Source organism: Bufo bufo, chromosome 11 (assembly GCF_905171765.1).
Source record: "Bufo bufo chromosome 11, aBufBuf1.1, whole genome shotgun sequence".
In the NCBI taxonomy this organism is placed as follows: domain Eukaryota; kingdom Metazoa; phylum Chordata; class Amphibia; order Anura; family Bufonidae; genus Bufo; species Bufo bufo.
The window spans coordinates 43,016,821-43,040,655 of NC_053399.1; the positions used below are offsets into that span (position 1 = coordinate 43,016,821).

At 43.8% G+C, this 23,835-nt stretch overlaps 1 protein-coding gene across 1 annotated transcript in view; it reads left to right on the forward strand.

The window, feature by feature from the left end:
- Window positions 1–2,202: 2,202 nt before the first annotated feature.
- Window positions 2,203–23,835, forward strand: part of LOC120981848 (N-acetylated-alpha-linked acidic dipeptidase 2-like) — a 156,009-nt gene continuing 134,376 nt past the window's right edge. The window contains exon 1 of the mRNA XM_040411611.1: window positions 2,203–2,442. The gene's annotated coding sequence lies outside the window, so the exon portion shown is untranslated. The remainder of the gene's footprint in view (window positions 2,443–23,835) is intronic.

A 23,835-nucleotide genomic window follows, 5' to 3' on the forward strand; every position in this document is an offset into this window, starting at 1 on the left:
GGCATCTGGAAAAAGGCTTGTCCGGAGAAGAAAAGGTGAGCGCTACCATCAGTCCTGTGTCATGCCAACAGTAAAGCATCCTGAGACCATTCATGTGTGGGGTTGCTTCTCATCCAAGGGTGTGGGCTCACTCACAATTTTGCCCAAAAACACAGCCATGAATAAAGAATGGTACCAAAACACCCTCCAACAGCAACTTCTTCCAACAATCCAACAACAGTTTGGTGAAGAACAATGCATTTTCCAGCACGATGGAGCACCGTGCCATAAGGCAAAAGTGATAACTAAGTGGCTCAGGGACCAAAACGTTGACATTTTGGGTCCATGGCCTGGAAACTCCCCAGATCTTAAACCCAATGAGATCTTGTGGTCAATTCTCAAGAGGCCGGTGGACAAACAAAAACCCACTAATTCTGACAAACTCCAAGAAGTGATTATGAAAGAATGGGTTGCTATCAGTCAGGAATTGGCCCAGAAGTTGATTGAGAGCATGCCCAGTCGGATTGCAGAGGTCCTGAAAAAGAATGGCCAACATTGCAAATACTGACTCTTTGCATAAATGTCATGTAATTGTCGATAAAAGCCTTTGAAACGTATGAAGTGCGTGTAATTATATTTCACTACATCACAGAAAGAACTGAAAAAAAGATCTAAAAGCAGTTTAGCAGCAAACTTTGTGAAAACTAATATTTGTGTCATTCTCAAAACTTTTGGCCACGACTGTACAGCATCCTGACCAAAGTCCACCTTTAACTTTTGTTTGTTCTTTAAATCTAGATACCATAGGGTTCACATTCTGTGCTGATTACTTACATAGTTAAATAGTTACATAGTTAATACGGTTGAACAAAGGCATAAATCCGTCAAGCTCCACCAAGAGATAGGTGGGGATTGGAACTTTTATAAATGTTAATGCTATTTCATTTTAAGAATTCATCTAAGCACTTTTAAAATTGTTCACTGTTCCTGCTGTGACCACGTCCTGAGGAAGTCTATTCCACAGATTCACGGTTCTTACAGTAAAGAAGTTTTGACTCTTCTGGAGACTGAACTTTTTCTTCTCCAGTCAGAGGCAGTGCCCCCTTGTCTTTTGAGGTGGATTTTATATGGAACAGCTTTTCATTATATATTTTGCATGGCCTATTATATTTGTATAGGTTTATCATGTCCCCCCTTAGACGCCTCTTCTCAAGACTAAATACACTTAATGTAAATGTATTTACGTTACGTCTTTCCTCAGAACTAAGACCCCTTTACATGGACCAATTTTGCAGGTGATTGAAGCATTCCTTCCCGACAAGTACCTGCTCATCAGCAAACGAGACTTTTGCATTTACAAGCAGAGATCTCCTCCACAGTATCGTAGTTAATGCCATTGTTTGTCCCCATACAGACTTCTTGTTTGCCGGCAATAGAGGCTGTTTAGAGGCTGCTGGCAAACCATGTTTTAGGTGCCTGCTCAAACGATCCAATAACCCAATGAAAGAGCATTTCATTTGTTCATCTGGTAATCGGCAGCACCTTTACACTGCCAGTTCATCACTTGCAAGCGTTCCTATGAATGCCCATTAGCGATTATCTGGCGGATTCTTGGCCTGTGTGAAAGGCCCTTAAGACCCTCCATGCCCCTTATCAGCTTAGTTGCTCTGCTTTGTACTTTTTCCAGCTTCCAGTACTTTCTCAATGTATCATTACAATGGTCAAGTTTGTTTCTCTGATATAGATTTTCAAATCTCCTGCATAGACAGATATAAAAACATAACAGTAACCACCTCTAGAGGACGCACAGGAGCTTACTGTATACTGTATATTCAAACTCAAAAACAATGGACAGTATGCAGCTAACTCCTAAGCTCCTGTTCCCTGTTGCTCTGAACGCTATAAATTACATTACTGAATTTGGGACCTAAAACAACATGGTAGAAAAAGATGGAGATTCAGTTTACATTCTCACGGTGTCCTTCACATTTTTCACCATCTAGGATTGCCCTTTTGTGAATAGCACTAGTCTCCTAGACTACCCCCCTCGCTCCTTTGACCTCCTTTGGACACACAAAAGCACACAGCAGGCATTCTGAATGAAGTGAAAGTGCTGTAGAGGCGCAGTTTAGGACTACAAACAACTATAACTGGCACCATCCTCCACAGCGTTATTGCAAAATTCAGTGACACTGCCTTCTACTGATCTGTTTGGTTGCTCACCTCCCTTTATCTGTTGCTGATCAACACTGCGATCTTGCAACATCTAATGAACTTTGAATTACATAAAATAGTTGACAGGAAAAGAGGTGTGAAAATACAAAGATTTATAAATCAATTACTAGGAGACCGATTAACTCCAAGAAGAGAAAGAAGAGTGTTCAAAGCTTGAAGACATCTAAAGACTGAACATACAGAGCTCAACAGACTGCAGGACGAGGCGCAAAAGAGCTGCACTGGACGGTATACTTATTTGTTTCTACGGTAATTAATTTTTATTTTATTTTTGATTTGTAGGCCATTATTAAAGGGAATTGGTCAGTGTTTTTGAGCATGGAAAACTACTGTCAGCACTAGGTAGAGGTTGGGGAGAGCTGGGCAAGCATATATTTTATGGAGCTTTTATCTTCAGGAGCAGTGTGAATATGACATTTTAATCTGTCATATTCTGCTCCCGCAAGTGTCCTGGAGGCAGAACTTCACTGTGAGGTGGTCAATGCTCTTTGCCAAGTTTTTGATAAGTAAATACCCCCCACTATTAGTAAATTAGCCCCATTGAGTTTATCATATAGCAGTATACAGTAAGCTCCCACTAGTAGTGGCTTCCACTAGAACTTTTATTCTGCTCTTGCAAGTGCACTGGGAGACCTGCCTTTCACTCAAAGCACTTGCAGGAGCAGAATAAAAGTTCTAGTGGAAGCCACTACTAGAGATAGCTTACTATATACCGCTATATGATTAACTCAATGGGGCTAATTTACCAATAGTGGGGGGCATTTACTAATCAAAACATGCCAAAATCCTTGCAAATTTGCGCCAAAAGAACTGGTGTACATGTTTTGAACCAGATTGTGTTTTTTTTCCATATTTTTTTGACTCGTCCAACAAAGGTTGTGGCTTATCAGAGAGAGGACCTGGCTAATACACGTAGGTGGTATTAACTAAGATGATGGATGATAAATTTGCTCCATCTTTAGACTGTCTAATCTAAGTATTAGACGGGATTAGTAAAATCTGCCGGAGTGTCTAAAATTTAGACAATGTGCCAGATGTATCATCCAGCATCTGCCAATGTCATATCTGGAGCACCTTTAAACTGTGTAGTCTAAGTCTATAGTACCCATCAGTCAGCTTCCCTTGAGTAAAAATTCTGCTGCAATGTTGGTGTACGGTGCCGATTTATAAACCACTCCCCCTTCCCCACTAAAACACACCCACATTACTCTAAGCCACACCCCTTGTTGAATGTGGTAGAAAGTACCTCTAAAACCCTTTAGATATTTAGGGGGTCATTTACTATACTGAAATACACCTAAATTGGGCATATTTCAGGCGTAGATAGTGGCGCAGCACTTAGTTGCGTCTCTATCTGCTACTTTGCCCAGCTCCCGCCAGGTCTAAAATTGTGGGTGGGGAAGGGGATGGGCCGGGAGGCCCATGTCATTCACCATTTTCTATGTCTGTGCCCCTTCATAACTTCGGCGGAACCACCACCAGTTTAGGGCTTTATTGAGACCGGCGTCTTAAACGCCAGTCTTAATAGATGTGCCCCTTAGTATACTGCATATGCACTAGAGTTATGTTGTATTAGCAACAGTAATATATGCCCTAATGTATGCAGTATGCTACTGAGCTCCCCCTAGTGGCAGCTGCAGACAGCTTTTATTTTTATTTTTTTATTATCTTCTAAAGAGTTGAATTAAGAAAACTGAGATCCATTCACTACAAAGATATACAGGGCTGGACTGGGAACTCAAAGTGGTCCTGGAAAAAAACCAAAAGGGGGCCCATGCTCTACGCATGTCCAAATTTACAGAAGGCGGGGCACCACAAGTAGATGGGACCAGCAATACTGTAGTGTAGCACATAATACCGCCCCAGCAGAACAAAATACCACAGTGCAGCAAAGAATACTGCCACCCCTGCCACAGTATTTAACTGTATCACTCTCCTGAGGACAGCAATACAGCAGAATTTAGAAGGGCACCTGCGGCTGCTGGCCAAGGTCATAATTAACTGATGCTCCTACCATTAAAGAGGTATTCCCATCACAACCAATGGGGGCATATCGCTAGGATATGCCCCCATTGTCTGATAGGTTCAGGTCCCACCTCTGGGACAACGAGAACGGAGCGGGGAGATCTGTGGCTGGAGGACCCCGGATTTCCCAGGGTCTGTCCACCACCAAGCGCTGCTCCCATGGAAGTGAATGGGAGCGCACCGCGCGGCCCCTGCTCCCATTCATTTCTATGGGGCAGACGGAAATAGCTGGCTTGGCTATTTTCAGCGGCCCCATAGAATTGAAATGAGGGCGGCTGCTCATGCGCAGTGCACCCTCCGTTCATTTCTCTGCTCTGTTCTCATTGTATGTGTGGGTCCAAGAGGTGGGATCCGCACCTAACAGACAATGGGGGCATATCCTAGAGATATGCCCCCATTGTCTGTGATGGGAATACCCCTTTAATTATTACTGAGAGCATGAGATCATTTTCCAGCTGGTGGCCATGAGGAAGGCTCAGGTAGCCCCCTGGGAAATTTCCCTGTAGGGTCTATGGCCAGTTCTCTCCTGAAGATTTAATACAATCAATATGATAAATATAGATTATTAATCAACTAACATTTTAGATCTAATGATGACATGATCACAATTTGGAGATTCACTTTGCAGAGGTTGCTTAGGATTAGAAACAAGGGTCCACTTTTCCTCCATACAAAGAATACTCTTGTCAATGGACTGTGTCTGGTATTGTAGCTCAGTTCCACTTCACTTGTCTCAAAATAGTAGACTCTTTTTTATCTAATCCTGGGAATTCCTGTGAGACTAAAGTATTAGCAATCACATGCTTCATACCACTATGGAGAGTAGATAATGCAGCATTGTAACGGTATTACATGAAGGTTCCAGCAATTTATCATCGTGCCAAGGCTCTTCTTTATCAGGCAATAGTATAAATTAAAGATTGTAGATCCAGCAGCATAATAGAAAAGCCACTACACACTGCATCCAATTTTCATCGCTTATGACACCCTGTATCCCTATTCTGCATTATTTTTTCAATTAAACTGCTTTGTCGCCTAAATGTAAACGAGAATGTCAGAAATGGGAATGGGAGATCTTGTATGGTGGCAATGCCGTATTCGATTCTGCTTGATTTTCTTCTCGTAGGCAGAATAGAAAATAGACCAAACCAGATGCATTTCAGAAGTTATTCTTCTTACCAAGGCCTTGGTTACACAAGCATAGGATACTAAGATGCTGAATGTCCTAAAAATAAAGGGCCGTCCAAGTGTTTAACACTGATGTCCTATCCTCAGGTCATCAGTATTAGATCGGTGGGGGTCCGACTCCCAGCATCCCTGTCGATCAGCCGTTTGCACCGCTCCGTAAGGCTTTGATGTAAAGTCACGGGGCCTAAGCGCAGCTCAGCCGTGTTTGAATGAATGGGGCTGAGCTGCAGTACCAAGCACAGCTGCTACAGAAAAAACCCATCAGCAGGCTCAGGATAAAATCCAATTTCTTTATTTCTTCATTATAAAACCCATAGTCTGACCAGACAGGCAAAGGTCTACGCGTTTCGACTGTATATGTCTTAATCATGACCACATTGTGCTATCGCATACTCTGGTTTAAAAATTCTCTCTTGCCATGAGGCACGTCCGCCACAGGCCAGGTGCCGAATAATAATCAGCTCAAAGCTAGTGCTGCCTCCAATGGCTTTCTTAAAATGCATGCAAAATTATACTCAATTATCTTCCATTCGCTCCCCAAAATACATTCAAAAAAAATCTTTCCTTCCCCGCCAGAGGCGACCTATAGTGTCGGGAATAGGGAGTTTGGGGGAGCGATTTGGAGAATGGGTGGATCACTACTTACAACTATTGGTGAAATGTATTCCAAGGTATTGGCGGGACACAAAGCATGTTCTGGATATTGTAAGTAGAATATAATGGAGGGAGGACTTCAGGTGGGCCACATGCGATGTAGCGGCACTTTACCCTTCAATCCCACACCACTTGGGCTTGCATAGTTTGAAAAGACATCTGGATGTATATAGTCAGGCTCAGACTGGCCCACAGGGGTACAGGGGAATCCCCGGTGGGCCCCTGAGCAAGGTGGGCCCCTAGTCTCCCACCCCCTGCACAAGTGGCACATAACACAGTAGATTTACTGCACTATATACATATATTCAATGTATAGGAACTCAACCAGCCGATGTTCATATAAAAAACTTGTTAGATTATTTATTATGTTTAAATGTATACGTATGGTCGCCCCCCAAAATAAATTTTACTGGTGGGCCCTAGGTACCCCAGTCAGACACTGTATATAGTAAATATAGTCCAGCTCTCAAAGAGTTCTTTTTTTTATATATATATCACAGTCACAATTACTTCTCCTTCAATGGGAATTTTTATTTGCAGATGAGGGAAGCATCCATGGGTGCGAAGTTCTCCCCCTCGTTCGCAAATACGGATGTAGTAGAGTTAACACTCATGATTTATGAGACGTGTTATCTAAACTAAATGCGTTAAGCAAACACCTTCAATTGCTTTTCAATGGCTTTTGTTTCAAGATAATGCGATGAGTTAAGAAATTTGAGTTAAGAGCTTGAGTGCTAACCCTGCTACATCTGCACATACATGTCCCATTGGGAGGAGTGTCATCTCATGTCCTCGATCGTGTGGTATGGGAGGTTCATAGATGACAATGTGATGATCTGGAACTCCACAGACCAGAGTTATTTTGAATGCATCGACTACATGAATAAGAACAATATGAATTAGATATACATATAATTTGTCCTCAGAGGACATTCCATTTTTGGGCATTCAGCTATCAAATAATGCGGGCAAGGTGATTAGCAGGAATTATAGAAAAGACACAAGCGGTAACACCCTGCTTTTAGCCTCATCATGCCGTCCGAAACATGTAATAAAAGGCATTCCCTATGGTGAGACCATTAGAGTCCGCCGAAACTGCTCAGAAGATTCAATGTTTGAGTCAGAACGAGTAGCGCTGTTTGAGAGATTGAGAGGGTACAGCGATCGGATATTTAAACAGGCAGAAGAGAAAGTAAAACATGTGAATAGAGAGTCATTGATTACACATAGTACAGTGAGGACAACAGACAGAGGGTTGTCACCTCCTACAGCCGCCAGTTTCAGGAGATACAAGGTATTATCAGGAATTTTTTACCCATTTTATTTCAAGATGATCGCTTGTGACAAATTTTAGAGCCAGGCTTTCAAGTGGTAAGCACATGGGCACCTACTTTGTACTCCGCTTTGTCCCCGAGCTTGTCCATAAAAAAGTCGGATACTGACAAACCCACGTGGTTGCATGTTGTGGGCAGTTACAAATGTGGCTATAGTATTTGTAAAACTTGGCAATATAATACAGTGGGTAAAACAATTGAATCCAGTGTAACCAAGGAGGTTTTTAAGATCAGATCGTATATCAACTGTAACACGAATAACGTCATTTATTTGGCGACCTGCAAAGCCTGCCGCGTTCAATACGTGGGACGCACCTCAAACAGCCTGAGAGTGAGAATCAGAAAGCTCTTGTCGGATGTCTCCAACCTCACACTGCTGAACGTCTCTATGCTATCTAGACATTTTAGAGATGTTCATCAGGGTGACCTGACGAGCCTGAGTGTCTTGGGTATAGAAAGGGTATTTAGATCTGCACAAGGAGGAGACAAACAGGCGACTGCTGAACAGAGAATGCTTTTTCGATTTTTACACTGAACGCGAGAAATCCGAAGGGTATGAATAATCGATATGATTTGATTTATGAGCACTGACTCGCTCCCGTTTTGTTTTTTGTTGTGTTATAATTGAGTAGCATTTTGCATGCATTTTAAGAAAGCCATTGGAGGCAGCACTAGCTTGGAGCTGATTATTATTCGGCACCTGGCCTGGGGCGCGCCTCATGGCAAGAAAGGATTTTTAAACCAGAGTATGTGATAACACAATGTGGTCATGATTAAGGGTACTTTCACAGTAGCGGTTTTCTTTTCCGGCGCTGAGTTCCGTCCTAGGGGCTCTATACCGGAAAAGAACTGATCAGTTTTATCCCCATGCATTCTGAATGGAGAGCAATCCGTTCAGGATGCATTAGGATGTCTTCAGTTCAGTCTTTTGACTTTTCAGGACGGAGATAATACCGCAGCATGCTGCGGTTTTATTTCCGTCCAAAATTCCACAACACTTGCCGGAATGCGCTGACCTTTAAAAATCTTAAAAAAAAAAAAATAGAAACGGATCCGTTTGTCCGTATGACAAACGGCCAGACAGATCCATTCTTGCAATGCATTTGTGAGACAGATCCGCATCCGGATCCGTCTACAAATGGTGTCCGTTTGCATGCAGATTGCCGGATCCGGCAGGCAATTCCGGCGACGGAACTGCTTGCCGGATCACTCTGCCGCAAGTGTGAAAGTACCCTAAGACATACAGTCGAAACGCGTAGACCTTGCCTGTCTATGGATTTTCTAATGAAGAAATAAAGAAATTGGATTTTATCCTGAGCCTGCTGCTGGATTTTTTTTCTACAGTTTTTATTGATTCCTCCGGTCCGGGATCCGTGCACTGTGAACGAGGACGGTGGGTGAGCTGAAATCCTTTTTTTCATATATTTCAAGCACAGCCACTATACAATGGACAGCGCTGTGCTTGGTATGTGGCAAGGAGGCTGCAACACTCACTGGAGCCCGGCAGCCTCTTAAAACAGCTGATGATGGGGGTGCCGGGCTTCCAACCTCTACTGATCATATATACGGAGGACAGGTCATTGGCATTAAAGGGGTTTTCCAGGAGTCTTATACTGACGACCAACACAAGTATCTGAAACCCGTGCCCAATCAGCTGTTTCGAGAAGGCACTGGCGATCCTGTGAGCACCGCGGCCTTCTCTCTGCAAACCAAGCACAGCGCGGTTTTATAGCGGCTGTATTTGGTATCACAGCTCAGCCCCATTTACTTCAATAGGGCTGAGTTGCGCCTAGACCATGTGAACAATAAACGTAACGTCACATGGCATAGGGAAAGCTGGAGAAGCCGCGGCGGTACTGTGTGCGCCACTGCCTTCTCAAACAGCTGATCAGCGGGGATCCCGGGTGCCGAACCCCCACCGATCAGATATTTATGAACTATCTAGAACAGCGGTCCCCAACCGCCGGGCCGCGGCCCAGGACCAGGCCGTGGAGGATTGTTAGCCGGGCCGTGGCGATCAGGGCAGTCTTTAACTCTGTACTAATGAAGCGCTTCCATTATGGAAGCGCTTCATTAGTACAGAAGGACCAGGGAGCGGTGAAGGATCTGTACTCACCGCTTCCTGGTCCTCGGCTCGGCTATCGGCTGTGCAGGGCTGCGCACAGCGTGAGGTCTCTCTGTGACCTCACGCTGTGTGCCGCTATACACAGCCAGCCGACAGCAGAATGAAGAATGAAGACGATCGCGATGGTGACCAGGAGCAGGAGAGGTAAGTGTTTTTTTTATTTTATTTTATTTGCACTGGGGGCTGATGGCTGACCTGGGGGACATGGGGCTGACATGAGGGGCTAATGGGGGGCTTATGGGCTGGCTGACATGAGGAGCTAATGGGGGGGGGCTTATGGCTGACATGTGGGGCTAATGGGGGGCTTATGGCTGACATGAAGGGCTAATGGGGGCTTATGGCTGACATGAGGGGCTAATGGGGGGCTTATGGCTGACATGAAGGGCTAATGGGGGCTTATGGCTGACATGAGGGGCTAATGGGGGGCTTATGGCTGACATGAAGGGCTAATGGGGGGCTTATGGCTGACATGAAGGGCTAATGGGGGCTTATGGCTGACATGAAGGGCTAATGGGGGGCTTATGGCTGACATGAGGGGCTAATGGGGGCTTATGGCTGACATGAGGGGCTAATGGGGGGCTTATGGCTGACATGAAGGGCTAATGGGGGCTTATGGCTGACATGAGGGGCTAATGGGGGGCTTATGGCTGACATGAGGAGCTAATGGAGGGCTTATGGCTGACATGAGGGGCTAATGGAGGGCTTATGGCTGACATGAGGGGCTAATGGCTGACATGAAGGGCTAATGGGGGGCTTATGGCTGACATGAAGGGCTAATGGGGGCTTATGGCTGGCATGAGGGGCTAATGGGGGCTTATGGCTGACATGAGGGGCTAATGGGGGGCTTATGGCTGACATGAGGGGCTAATGGGGGCTTATGGCTGACATGAGGGGCTAATGGGGGCTTATGGCTGACATGAGGGGCTAATGGGGGGCTTATGGCTGACATGAGGGGCTTATGGGGGCTTATGGCTGACATGAGGGGCTAATGGGGGGCTTATGGCTGACATGAGGGGCTTATGGCTGACATGAGGGGCTAATGGGGGGCTTATGGCTGACATGAGGGGCTAATAGAGGGCTTATGGCTGACATGAGGGGCTAATGGAGGGCTTATGGCTGACATGAGGGGCTAATGGAGGGCTTATGGCTGACATGAGGGGCTAATGGAGGGCTTATGGCTGACATGAGGGGCTAATGGGGGGCTTATGGCTGACATGAGGAGCTAATGGAGGGCTTATGGCTGACATGAGGGGCTAATGGAGGGCTTATGGCTGACATGAGGGGCTAATGGCTGACATGAAGGGCTAATGGGGGGCTTATGGCTGACATGAAGGGCTAATGGGGGGCTTATGGCTGACATGAAGGGCTAATGGGGGCTTATGGCTGACATGGGGGGCTAATGGGGGGCTTATGGCTGATATGAGGGGCTAATGGGGGCTTATGGCTGGCATGAGGGGCTAATGGGGGCTTATGGCTGACATGAGGGGCTAATGGGGGGCTTATGGCTTACATGAGGGGCTTATGGGGGCTTATGGCTGACATGAGGGGCTAATGGGGGGCTTATGGCTGACATGAGGGGCTTATGGCTGACATGAGGGGCTAATGGGGGGCTTATGGCTGACATGAGGGGCTAATGGAGGGCTTATGGCTGACATGAGGGGCTAATGGAGGGCTTATGGCTGACATGAGGGGCTAATGGAGGGCTTATGGCTGACATGAGGGGCTAATGGGGGGCTTATGGCTGACATGAGGGGCTAATGGGGGGCTTATGGCTGACATGGGGGGGGTTATGGCTGACATTGGGGGGGGGTGTATGGCTGACATTGAGGGCTGATAGATGGCTAAAGGTTTGGTGGTTGATCTGAGCCATTGGGGGTCTAATCTGAGGTCTGATTAACATTGGGGGTCTGATTGCTGGTCTGACCTGAGGTGTAATGAAAAATATTTTTTTCTTATTGTTCTCCTCTAAAACTAGGTGCATCTTATAGGGCGAAAAATACGGTACAGTGCAGCAGAGACCATAGTCAGTTTATATAGTCATTATATAGTGTTATATATTTTAATATGCACCTTTTGTGTTTTGTTATGCGCGTGAATCAGTCAGCCCCGCCCACCCCAAGCCCCGCCCCAGAACTCCGCCCCTCCCCCCCACCCCCACAGGGTCCCTGGGAAAATTGTCTTGCATGAAACCGGTCCTTGGTGCAAAAAAGGTTGGGGACCACTGATCTAGAGGATAGGTCATCATTGTAAAACTCCTGGAAAACCCCTTTAAACCTTTGGACAACACTTTTAATATTGATGCAGTCAGGACACAGAAATAAAATATACTTTCATGATACAATCCTCCATTGTTTACATCCTTTGGATAAAAATCTCTCCTGGTCATGTGATGGACGCAAAGTTACCCGACTCATTTCAAGACACCGCTCTAATAAGGGTAAGACCACATGGTATGGCTGAACCAAGCTGTGACCCATTGTGTATTGTAAAAAATTGTTTTGTCATTGTCCACCACCTGGGGCAGGGTTTGTCTGAGTGTTCGGCCATACTGTTCTTAGGCCTAACTGTACTATAAGGAGCTATCCACTTGTGTATTCATCATATGATCAGGAGACATTGTTATCCAATGGATGTGTAAGAAATACAGCTCATTTGCATATATTCAAACATTTTTCTCAGGTCTGACAATTTCATATATACAAATTTGCTGACACATGCCTTTAAATATGCACTGCTGCCTCTTTCTCCAGTTATTAGACTATTCTTCTATTCCCCTGCTTTATGACCTGATTATTCACACTCGATTCACTGCTAAAATCTTGAGAAACAAAGTGGATTATTAGCTCACTGAAGGATCAGGTTACATGCTGCCCATAGATTTTTGTGGAGGTGAAGAGAGCAGCTGCAGAGTGAAAGAGATGAGAGACAGAGATACAGAACTGGTAAAGGCTGTAGTTTCCTATCTCACCTCTGTGCTGGATTCACAGCTACATTGTTCACTAATACTGTATAATATCGCTGTGTGTGCAGTGTATGGGAGACATCATAGTAGCTAGTTTCCACACACTAGCTGAAGGAAACCTGACAATTAGAGATGGAGACTAAAAAGTAGGGTCCTGGGTTTGAATCTGACCAAGGACAACATCTGCATGGATACTCCAGTTTCCAAAGACATACTAATAGGGAACTTAGATTGTGAGACCTATTGGGGACAGCATGATGCTAATTAGTGATGGGCGGCAGGGGTCATATTCGAATTTGCGATATTTCGCGAACATTTTGTTGAATATTCGTTGAATATTTGGGAATTCAAATATCCAAAATCGGCAAGGTAATGATCGCGTAATATACGAATATTACGCGATCAATACAGGCGTGGGTCAAAAAATAAATATATAGCACTATAGATTAGTTTTTTTAGAATATTCGTCATTTTTTTTTCCATCTGAAGTCATGATTCCTCCCTGCTTAAGTTACTTAAGCAGGGAGGAATCATGACTTAAGATGGAAAAAAATTACGAATATTCTAAAAAACAAATATATAGAGCAATATAGCTAATATAGTGCTATATACATTTTTCTGAATATTCTTAATATTCTAAAACAAGACTATATAGCAAATATTCAAAAAAATATATGAATATAGAGTAATTTAGCTAATATAGTGCTATAATCTTTTTTTTTTATAGTTGTAATTTTTTTTCAATCTGAACTTCAGATGAGGAAGGCTACATGCACACGACCATATGTGTTTTGCGGTCTGCAAATTGCGGATGCACAAAAAAAAACGGATGATGTTCCGTATGGCATCCTTTTTTTGCGGATCCATTGTAATAATGCCTATCCTTGTCCGCAAACTAGAAAAAAATAGGACATGCACTATTTTTTTTTGCGGGGCAACGGAATGGACATACTGATGCAGACAGCGCACGGTGTGTGTGTCCGCGTTTTTTGCGGACCCATTGAAATGAATGGGTCCGCATCCTATCTGCAAGAAAAACGGAACGGACACGGAAACAAACAAAGTTCGTGTGCATGAGGCCTTAGACAAAGAAGATTATAGCACTATATTAGCTAAATTGCTCTACATTTGTTTTTTCAAATATTCGCTATATTGCTATATATACTTGTTTTAGAATATTACGAATATTCTAAAAAACAAATATATAGCACTATATCGAATATATTTGTTTTTTAGAATATTCGTCTTTTTTTTTTCTTCAGTCTGTACAGTTGTTCCACTTCGGCATATTCCTCCCCGACAAGCGTCCCCGTCACCATGGGAATGCCTGGGGGTTAGAATATACCATCGGATCTGAGTTTTCACGATCTCACTCGATATGAATTTATTTGTGGCGAATTGCGTTAAAAAACGTCTATTTCCTGGCTGCAGAGAGCCTTTATAGTGGTGTAGAACACTGTGCCTTGCAGTAACACGCATAGGGAGTCTGCTGTGGTAGTGAAATAATACTGTGACTCAGTATGACATGCAGATGACTGGCGTCGCTCTTAGAATCACTGCACACTTCACTTATTTGGGCAGTCATGGGGCCAAAACTGACCAAATAACTCAAGTATGAACTCAGTCTTACAGGCTGATGTTAGCGTCAAGAAGAAGCGCACTCCTTTTACACTGTCGTCAGCTGATTCCACATAGATGTCTACAGAACCTGTTCTATTAAATGCTTATACAAGTAGAGCCCCTCCGACAAAGTGACAAAAGGCTTTAGAATATACAACTGCACCGCTGAACAGCAAATCTATTTTTCTTTTGCCACTTATACTCGCCACAAAAGGCTTTAGAACATTTAACAGCACAGCTGAACGACAAATATATTTTTCTTTTGCCACTAATACACGCCACAAAAAGTGCTGTAATTTTCGCACTTCACCACACAAACGGCTAATAAGCCCTTTTTTCCCACTAATACAAGACAAAAAATGCTTTAGAACATATAACTGCACCGCACAAGGCCAAATAAGACGTAGAAATATTTCCTTGTAATAAACCCTGTTAATGGCTGTAACACCCCAATAACTAGAACGGTTTGCTGGAATTACAGAGCTGTATAATGGCAATCTGGGTCCCCAGTCAGTGCAGCAAGGTGTAATAGGATTGTTCCTATTACCCAGGCTGTAAACTCCCCTACTGAACCCTGTTCAACATAAATGCTGTGGAATAATTCCTCCTTATTCTTTCCCTATACCTTGAATAATCTTTCCCTGCGGACGTCTCTCCCTGCACTAAGTACACTGGAAAATCCAAGATGGCTGAGGCTATTTATAGGGCTGTGACATCACAGGGCTGGCTGGCTGCTGATTGGCTGCATGCATGGCATTGTGAGTGATCCCTCGTTCCCAGAGTTCCTTGCTTCATGTCCTCACACGTGCAGCAGCCATTTTAGGGAAAAAAATTGATTTGTTACCACGAAGCGTGAGGAAATTCGGATTCGGTGCAAATCGAATTTTTCGTCAAATTAGGACCAAATTCCACTTTGTTAGCTTCGATTCGCTCATCTCTAACAGTGACGCACAATGTGGTCTTGTTAACTACTAGCCCTGAGCTACAACGAGAGGCATGGTGTTAGAAAAGACATGTCATATGTACAGACAAGACGATACCCGTCATCCAGTATATTATACCAACACCAAGTGACAGATGCTCTTTGCAGTACTGAACGTGACATCGAGAAACAGCTCCATCCCTGCCCCAGGCAGAGATATTCGGTGAGCTTTGATCAGATGAGACAATATGGAAAGTTGTGCTAGAGAAGAGAGAAAATGTTTCTTGCTCATAAAAAATGAATACAAGATCTCTATGATAAAAGAAGACAATCAAGCCAATGTAGAAAAAATGCCACAGAAAACAATTCTTTGCTTTCTGATTTTTAAATGTTATTGAAAAATGGCGCTGAAATTAGAAATGAGTAATAATCTTACACATCACTAATAATAACAATATAACAAAACAATAACAAACACAGGTGCACTCTGCAGTCTCACTAATTCTCAAACTGATTTTAAAATTGAGAGATTAGTCAACATGTCCTACGGTGTAGAACATGTCTTAAGCCCGGACACCACGACAAGGTTTCTCAAGTAGCCCGGGACCCTACACTCTCCTACCTGAGCCATATGGGCGATACCAGGAGCCAGTGGGCAAATTACAGGAGCATAGGGCCGACTCGCAAACAACTCACCAGTTACCTCCAGCATGTGGCCATGCCTGCAATGGGAGGAGGGAGGAGTCTGTGAGTCCCACTCAAGACTTGCTGATATAGCCCAGGCTTCACAGGTGCACCTAAATGTGACCTGTAGATGGAAAACTCCCCTATATATATGCACAACTGCATGTGGGTTTGAGCACCTCCTGCTGATGCCAACCTGTCTTCTTAGTTTGTATATATAGATTCCTGGAGGTGTATAAACTCCTATTTAAATGTGCCTGTTTTCCATCTACAGGTCACATTTAGGTGCACCTGTGAAGCCTGGGCTATATCAGCAAGTCTTGAGTGGGACTCACAGACTCCTCCCTCCTCCCATTGCAAGCATGGCCACATGCTGGAGGTAACTGGTGAGTTGTTTGCGAGTCGGCCCTATGCTCCTGTAATTTGCCCACTGGCTCCTGGTATCGCCCATATGGCTCAGGTAGGAGAGTGTAGGGTCCCGGGCTACTTGAGAAACCTTGTCGTGGTGTCCGGGCTTAAGACATGTTCTACACCGTAGGACATGTTGACTAATCTCTCAATTTTAAAATCAGTTTGAGAATTAGTGAGACTGCAGAGTGCACCTATGTTTGTTATTGTTTTGTTATATTGTTATATTAATTATCACATTCGCACTTGTTACCTTGTGTAGGATGTCTATTGTGGTACTTGTGGTTCGCCGCGGGCATCCTCCATTGTATGCATTTTGCTGGGGATTGCCATTAGCAACGGGCCACAAGTGCAGGATTTGCTCCCCTATATATATGCACAACTGCATGTGGGTTTGAGCAGCTCCTGCTGATGCCAACCTGTCTTCTTAGTTTGTACATCACTAATAATCTCATCACTTTTAGGCTATTCAGTGTACACTCAGATGTAGTGGTGAACGAATCGTAACATCTGAAGTGGAATTCGATCCAAAGTTTTTTTCTAAAATGGCCGTTGCACGTTACAAAGTGAAAGTAAGAAGCCCGAGAACGCGATATGACCCATAATGCCACGAAGCCGGCCAATCCGCAGGTAGCCATCCCCTGTGTCACAGCCCTATTAAACCCTCATCCTATGCGGCCTCCGTCATTTCACTGTGAGCTGAGCATAGGGAGAGGCGTGACAAGTGCTTATGCTCTAGAGACAGTGTTGCAGAAAGCTATTAATAGAAGAATATTGGAGAGGGAGAGTGCAGGGAAATCATAGGGAGAGTTTTTAGAGACTGTAGGGAGAGCATCGGGAAACTGCAGGAACTGTACAGGTTGAGGGTAATCGCCGTGCGCATCTTGTTGAACTGCTGCCACATTCCCAGTTAATCTGTTTATCTATAGAATTACTGTGCCTCAGTAGGGCCGTGTAATATATCGCCGTGTGAATCTTGTTGAACTGCTGTCACATTGACAGTTAATTTCTTAGTTTATACATAGAATTACCATGCCTCAGTATTTTAGGGTGGTGTAATATATTCCCACGTTTATCTTGTTCAACTGCTGCCACATTCTTAGTTAATCCAGTACAGTAATAATACAGTTACGGTACACTATGGCTCTCCAAAGGAATGGGCAGGGGCAAAATGTTGCTGTAGCCAGTACAAGTAGCAGCAGAAGAAGGGGGGGGGGGGGTAGGCAGCAACAGGCCAGAGCTGCCACTGTTTTGACTAGCAATCCAGCTGTTCAGCATCATATCAATTGACCACAGATACACACAGCCAGGAATCGGTGGATTCCCCTGACACCACGCTTAGTTTGCATGGCCCAGGAACTGCCTCTGTGCCCTCACCTGTCGTGAACCTGCCTCCTCCTTTTGTTGCTCCTTCTGCTAGCCAAGTAATGATAGCCGCCGTCTCTGCTCCACTTTTCAGCGAGGATGAGTCTTGTGAGGACAGTCAGCAGTTACAGGTCAGCACAGACATGAAGGAGAAGTCTGCTGCAGACTCCTCTATCCTCATCAATTACCAATGCTGACAGTCGGGTGGGTGCACATGTTGCGAGAAGTAAGGGAGGTGCTCAACAGACAGGTGAGGGTGACACAAGTGACAACAAAACTGATGTAGATTATGTAGCTGATCGCACTTGGAAGCCAGCTGAAGAGGGGGCATCATCAGGGGGAGAGTGTGGCAGAGTGCCAGTGAAACAGCAGGGTGGAAGCAGTGGGAGATCAGCAGCCAAACGCAGGAGGGGTACACTGTCTGCTACTCGGGAGACTACCTGTGAGTAACACACTAGCAGTGCATGGGTTCATAAAAGCAGAGGCAGGTATCACACAGTGGTGGAGGGAAAAGCAGTCACGGCTCGACAACGTCAGCAGAAGGAAGCTGTCGTTCCATCCCATCGACTTCAATGTTGTCTATTGCTCCTCCTCCTCATCACTTGTTTCGACAGCAATTGATCATCTAGGCGATTGCAAAAAGACAACAGTATGCATGAAGTCATCCAACGGCACAAAAGCTGAACATGCACGTGGCCAAGTTGGTACTACAGTCCTTCCCTTTCCATGTAGTTGACTCTGCACATCTCAGAGAACTGATGGCTTGTGCCCACCCAACCTGGAGAGTCCGAAGCCGATTTTACTTTACCAAAAAAGCTGTACCAGCCCTGCACACGCACTTTGAGCAGAAGGTGGGCCAGTCCTCGGGCCTCGGTGTCTAGTAGAGTTCACGCCATATGATCAATTCAGCCTATTAAGGATTTTTTTTATATTTTACTACTGTTTTATTATTTTTATTTATTATCAATATCAATTAATCAATTAAAGGTCTATCGTTGAATATACGTTTGACTCCATGCTGAACCAGAATGTAGAGTGCCCTCCAAACTATCTATCAATTTTTTTTATACAAGTACAATATATGTTGTTCACAGCCCACTGGGTAAATGTGGTTCTAGACCAGGCACAACAGCAACTTGGCCAGAAGATAGCAATGCTGCCACTGCATTGTAATGCTGAGATTTCTGCCCCAATGTCCTTCTCTGCCTCATCATCCTCCACTTTACGCACAGTTCACAGTGGTCCTCCAGCATATCACCTATGCAAAGCTAGGCATTGTCACGTGGTTCTGCCCCTGGTCAGCCTTGGTAAACTGAGCCACACCGGAGAGGAACTGCTCGGCGTCATCAAAGAAATCGAACACTGGATGTCTCCTCTACAACTGGAGATAGGAAACATGGTTACTGATAATGGGAAGAACATTTTGTCTGCGCTATATCAGGGAGGGCTGACCCACGTGCCCTGCATGGCGCACGTCTTCATTTTCATCGTCACCCGATTCCTCAAGTCTTCCACTGAACTGCAAGAACTGTTAAAAATGTCAAGGAAACTGTATGCCACTGCTGCTGACCCCCCTCCCCAATCTGTTATGGGGCCACTATTCTCCCCGTTTGTCCGTGTTGATCACAGTTTATTTTTTTTATTCTTCTGATCTGTCAGAAGAACAGGAAAAAGGATCCTGCATTTTAAGCATTGGTAAGGTCTCTTTCACAGGGTCAGTATTTGTAAGCCAAGAGCAGGAGTGGGTGCAAATAATTCCATTACATGTCATCTCTGTTTTGGACCCACTTCTGTTTTTGGCTTACAAATACTGATCAGAAAATGACCGTGTAAAAGAGGCTTAATGGATGCTCAAAATACAGGCTTCATTTTTTATTTTTTTCGTTTTCTGTTCTTCTGGTGGATCAGAACAACAGAAAAATAAACAGTGATGTGACTAGAGCCTTACTGCCACCACTGCTGCTCTCCATGGGTCCACTATTGTCCTTGTTACTGCCACTGCTATTGGATACCAACCCCACTCTGTTATGGCGCCACTATCGTCACTGTTACTTCCACTGCTGCCACCCTCCCCATTCTGTCATGGGGCCACTATTGCCACTGCTGATTCTGCCACCCTCCCCACTGTCATGGGGCCACTACTTGAATCTTGGGGCACTGCACGGTTAAGTCCACGGCGATAAATTAGACCTGATGGTAACAGTGACCTATAATAGTGACGCACAGTAAATCTAAAGCTAATAGAAGGGATTAAAAAGCATGTGTTTGGACTGCCACAACATGCATTAAAATATATTTTTTTCTCCACTACTTTAGTGGCACTGCCTCAATTGCTTTATTTTGTTCCACTAAGGAGCCATTGCACTGCAGGGATGCACACTGTTTTTATCTTTATTGAAGGCTGATGTATGCTTTTCTTTTTGCTTAACAGAAGAGATTAGCTATGAATCTTGGTGCACTGCACAGTGATGTAGATGGCAATAAATTACACCTGTAATACTGACGGCACATTACCTACAGAACAGATTAACTATGCATGTGGGTGCACTAGAACGTAATGCACACAGCGATACCCTCTCCCTGCAGTTTAACTTCCAAGCCTTCACACTGAGATTGGGCCACCAAGTGGGATGAATAGGATTAGGCAGAGTGGCCTGGGTGTACCTGATTTATTACGATTTGTGACAAATTAATTCGCAATGAATCAAATGTCTTTTCGAAGTTCAACTAATTGGCTGAATCAAGTTTTTTTTTAAAACTTCGCTCATCTCTACTCAGATGTATTGAAGAGTTAATAGCCTTTATTTCACTTTTTTCAGTTTATCAAATGAAGAAATGAATATTTTTCTCTTATTTCAATCAATCAACCCAGATATAATGGGTGACAACGTTTCGGTCAGAGTGACCTTTATCAAGTCTCAGCTGTGTGGAAAAATAAAGGGATAAACGTAGGCGCAATTATAAATATAGTCCAATAAATATAATGGCGATGAAGAAGGGCAAAAAATATATACAAGAAAAATAGGACAGTGGGGGGGGGGGGGGGGGGAGAAGGAAAAGGCGAAATCGCAATCTTTCTGGACACTGGCTGTTTGAACGCGGTGCTGTACATGACTGTCTCCACTCCTCTATGTACACCTGGTACCCACACATATTTTATATATTACATTAAAGGTCTTTTGCCCAACATACTGCAATATATCATTATATGGTTCTGGCTCAACATACCACCTTGGGCATTGTTCCCATTTTCCCTATATTTCCATATGTACATATCCCACAGGCATACCTCTATCACATATTCCTATTGTATAGCCACTGCCACTATCCTACATTATTGCATACTTACCTTAAATTACTTATCCTGTTTTCCACATTTCTTATCCTTGCTCTCCTCTCTCCTCCCCCCTTCTGTGATCTGATTTCGCCTTTTCTTTCTCCTTCTCCTCCCCCATTTTTCCTGTATCCTCTATATATTTTTTGCTCCTCTTCATTATTATATTTATTGGACTATATTTAGAATTGCGTCTACATTTATCCCTTTATTTTTCCACACAGATCAGAATTGATAATGGTCACACTGAACGAAACATTATCCCTGGACTGACTTATGTTACAATAGCTAGGGTGTAAATAGGAGAAAAATATTCATTTCTTTATTTGATAAACTGAAAAATAAAAATAAACTATTAACTCTTCAATACATCTGAGGGTGCACTGAATATCCTACACTGTTTAATGTGGTTGAAGAACGCTGTCAGTAGCGCCTCATAATTTTATTTTGGAGCGCTATTCCAATCTATTGATTGATGAACATGTTACCTATTAACTGTATCACTTTACAAAAGTTTATAGGAATATCCATTAAAAGACTATCCTTAAAGCAGACCTTTCATGTTTTTATATTCTAGATAAATACCTTTACTTGCTGATGCTGCCACCCTGCCTGTTTTTTTAAATATGGCTCCTGCACCCCGCTGGTGAGGGTGGCAGTATCAGCGGGGGGTACCCCGCAAGTAAAGGTATTTATCTAGAATTTAAAAAAAAACATTAAAAGGTCCGCTTTAAGCTGGCCATACACATTAGAAAGAAGTTGGTTAATTATTCAACAAGCAATCATCTGGTTAATGTTCGTTTCACAGACACAACTAGAGATGAGTGAATTTTTCAAAAATTTGATTCGGTCGGTTTGATGAATTTTCTAAAAAATTTGGTTCGATACGAATTTATTTGTGGGGAATCGCGTTAAAAAAACTGCCATTTCCTGGCTGGGGAGAGCCTTTATAGTGGTGTAGAACACTGTGCCTTGCAGTATGACATGCAGATGACAAGCGTCGCTCTTAGAATCTCTGCACACTTCACTTATTTGGGCACTTACGGGGCAAAAACTGACCAAATAACTCAAGTATGAACTCAGCCTTACAGGTCGATGTTAGCGCCAAGAAGAAGCGCACTCCTTTTACACCGTCGTCAGCTGATTCCACATAGATGTCTACAGAACCTGTTCTATTAAACGATTATACAAGTAGAGCCCCCCCGACAGAGTGACAAAAGGCTTTAGAACATATAACTGCTCCGCTGAACGGCAAATATATTTTCCCTTTGCCACTAATACACGCCACAAAAAGGGCTGTAAGTTTCTCACTTCACCACACAACGGCTAATAAGCCCTTTTTCCCACTAATACAAGACAAAAAATGCTTTAGAACATATAACTGCACCGCACAAGGCCAAATAAGTAGAAATATTTCCTTGTAATAACCCCTGTTAATGGCTGTATCAAACAGCACTTGCACCCTAATAACAAGAACGGTTTTCTGGAATTACAGAGCTGTATAATGGCAATTGGGATCCCCAGTCAGTGCAGCAAGGTGTAATAGGATTGTTCCTATTACCCAGGCTGTAATCTTCCCTACTGAACCCTGTTCAATATGAATGCTGTGGAATGATTCCTCCCTATCCTTTCCCTACACCTTGAATAATCTTTCTCTGCACTTCTAAATCATTTTTTTTTAGCACAATGAAGTCTTTTCTAGCACTGTCCCCAGCGCCTGCTGACGTCTCTCCCTGCACTAAGTACACTGGAAAATGGCAGAATCCAAGATGGCTGAGGCTATTTATAGGGCTGTGACATCACAGGGATGACTGGCTGCTGATTGGCTGCATGCATGGCATTATGGGTGATCCCTCCTTCCCAGAGTCCTTTGCTCCGTGTCCTCACATGTGCAGCAGCCATTTTAGGAAGAAATATGATTCGTTACCACGAAGCGTGAAGAAATTCGGATTCGGTGCAAATTGAATTTTTCCTGGAATTCGGATCGAATTCCACTTTGTCAGCTTCGATTCGCTCATCTCTAGACACAACCATACATATCACATAGAAGTTCGATAATGGTTGAACTGCAGTTGAACAAACATCTGGAGAATGATTATTTCGCAGTCGCGGCCATATACGTTTTAGTCCACATTGGCCATCTCAGTTGTTCAATACATGTTCAATGAAACCGGGGGATGTACGCAAAATCTTTCTGGGAACATTCTTTCAAAGACAGATCTTTCATTAGACCACTGAACTAAAATTTGAAATGCAGCCAACTTCTTTTGAAACGATATTGCTCTGTCATCGGTCGGCTAAAACGATCGCTCGTTGCTAAATTTCAACCGATGAACGTTTATTTTGATTGAAATCATATGTTTTGATCAACCATAGACTAATGTGTATGGGCACATATTTAGGAGAAGAACATCAGAACCACCAGATCGGCAAAATGCCCTTGTACGAGGCACATGAGCCCCATAAGCACTTCCACCCATTTGTTCTGCTGTTTTCCAGCATCTTGCCATTTATGTTATAAGTAGGGATAAGCGAACTTGCTGTTTGCAACTTGGGGTTCTGGGTGAATTCTGTTATGGATTCCGTTATCATGGAATATAATGGAATTCTATGACAGAATGCCCCAAGAGCAGGGCAGGACTCCTGCATAATGGAAACCGTCCATTATTAATGCCGTTTACAGGCTTCCGTGGTGCATTCCGTCATACAATTCCGTTATATTCCGTAATAACAGAATCCATAACGGAATTCCCACAGAACCCGAACTTGTAAACAGCAAGTATGCTCATCCCTAGTCATGTGTAAAATCATAGAGTGTGCCCCCATAAACAGTGCAGTGTTCCCCATGGAAAGCACTGATAATACAAAATTTAAACAGTGGTCCCTCAAGAGTAGCCTCACAGTAAAATATTTTAACCATAGAATGGGCTTTCATGGATCCTCATAACCTGAAACCACATTTAACAATGCCACAGACATTGTCACTTTGTGCTGCATTCG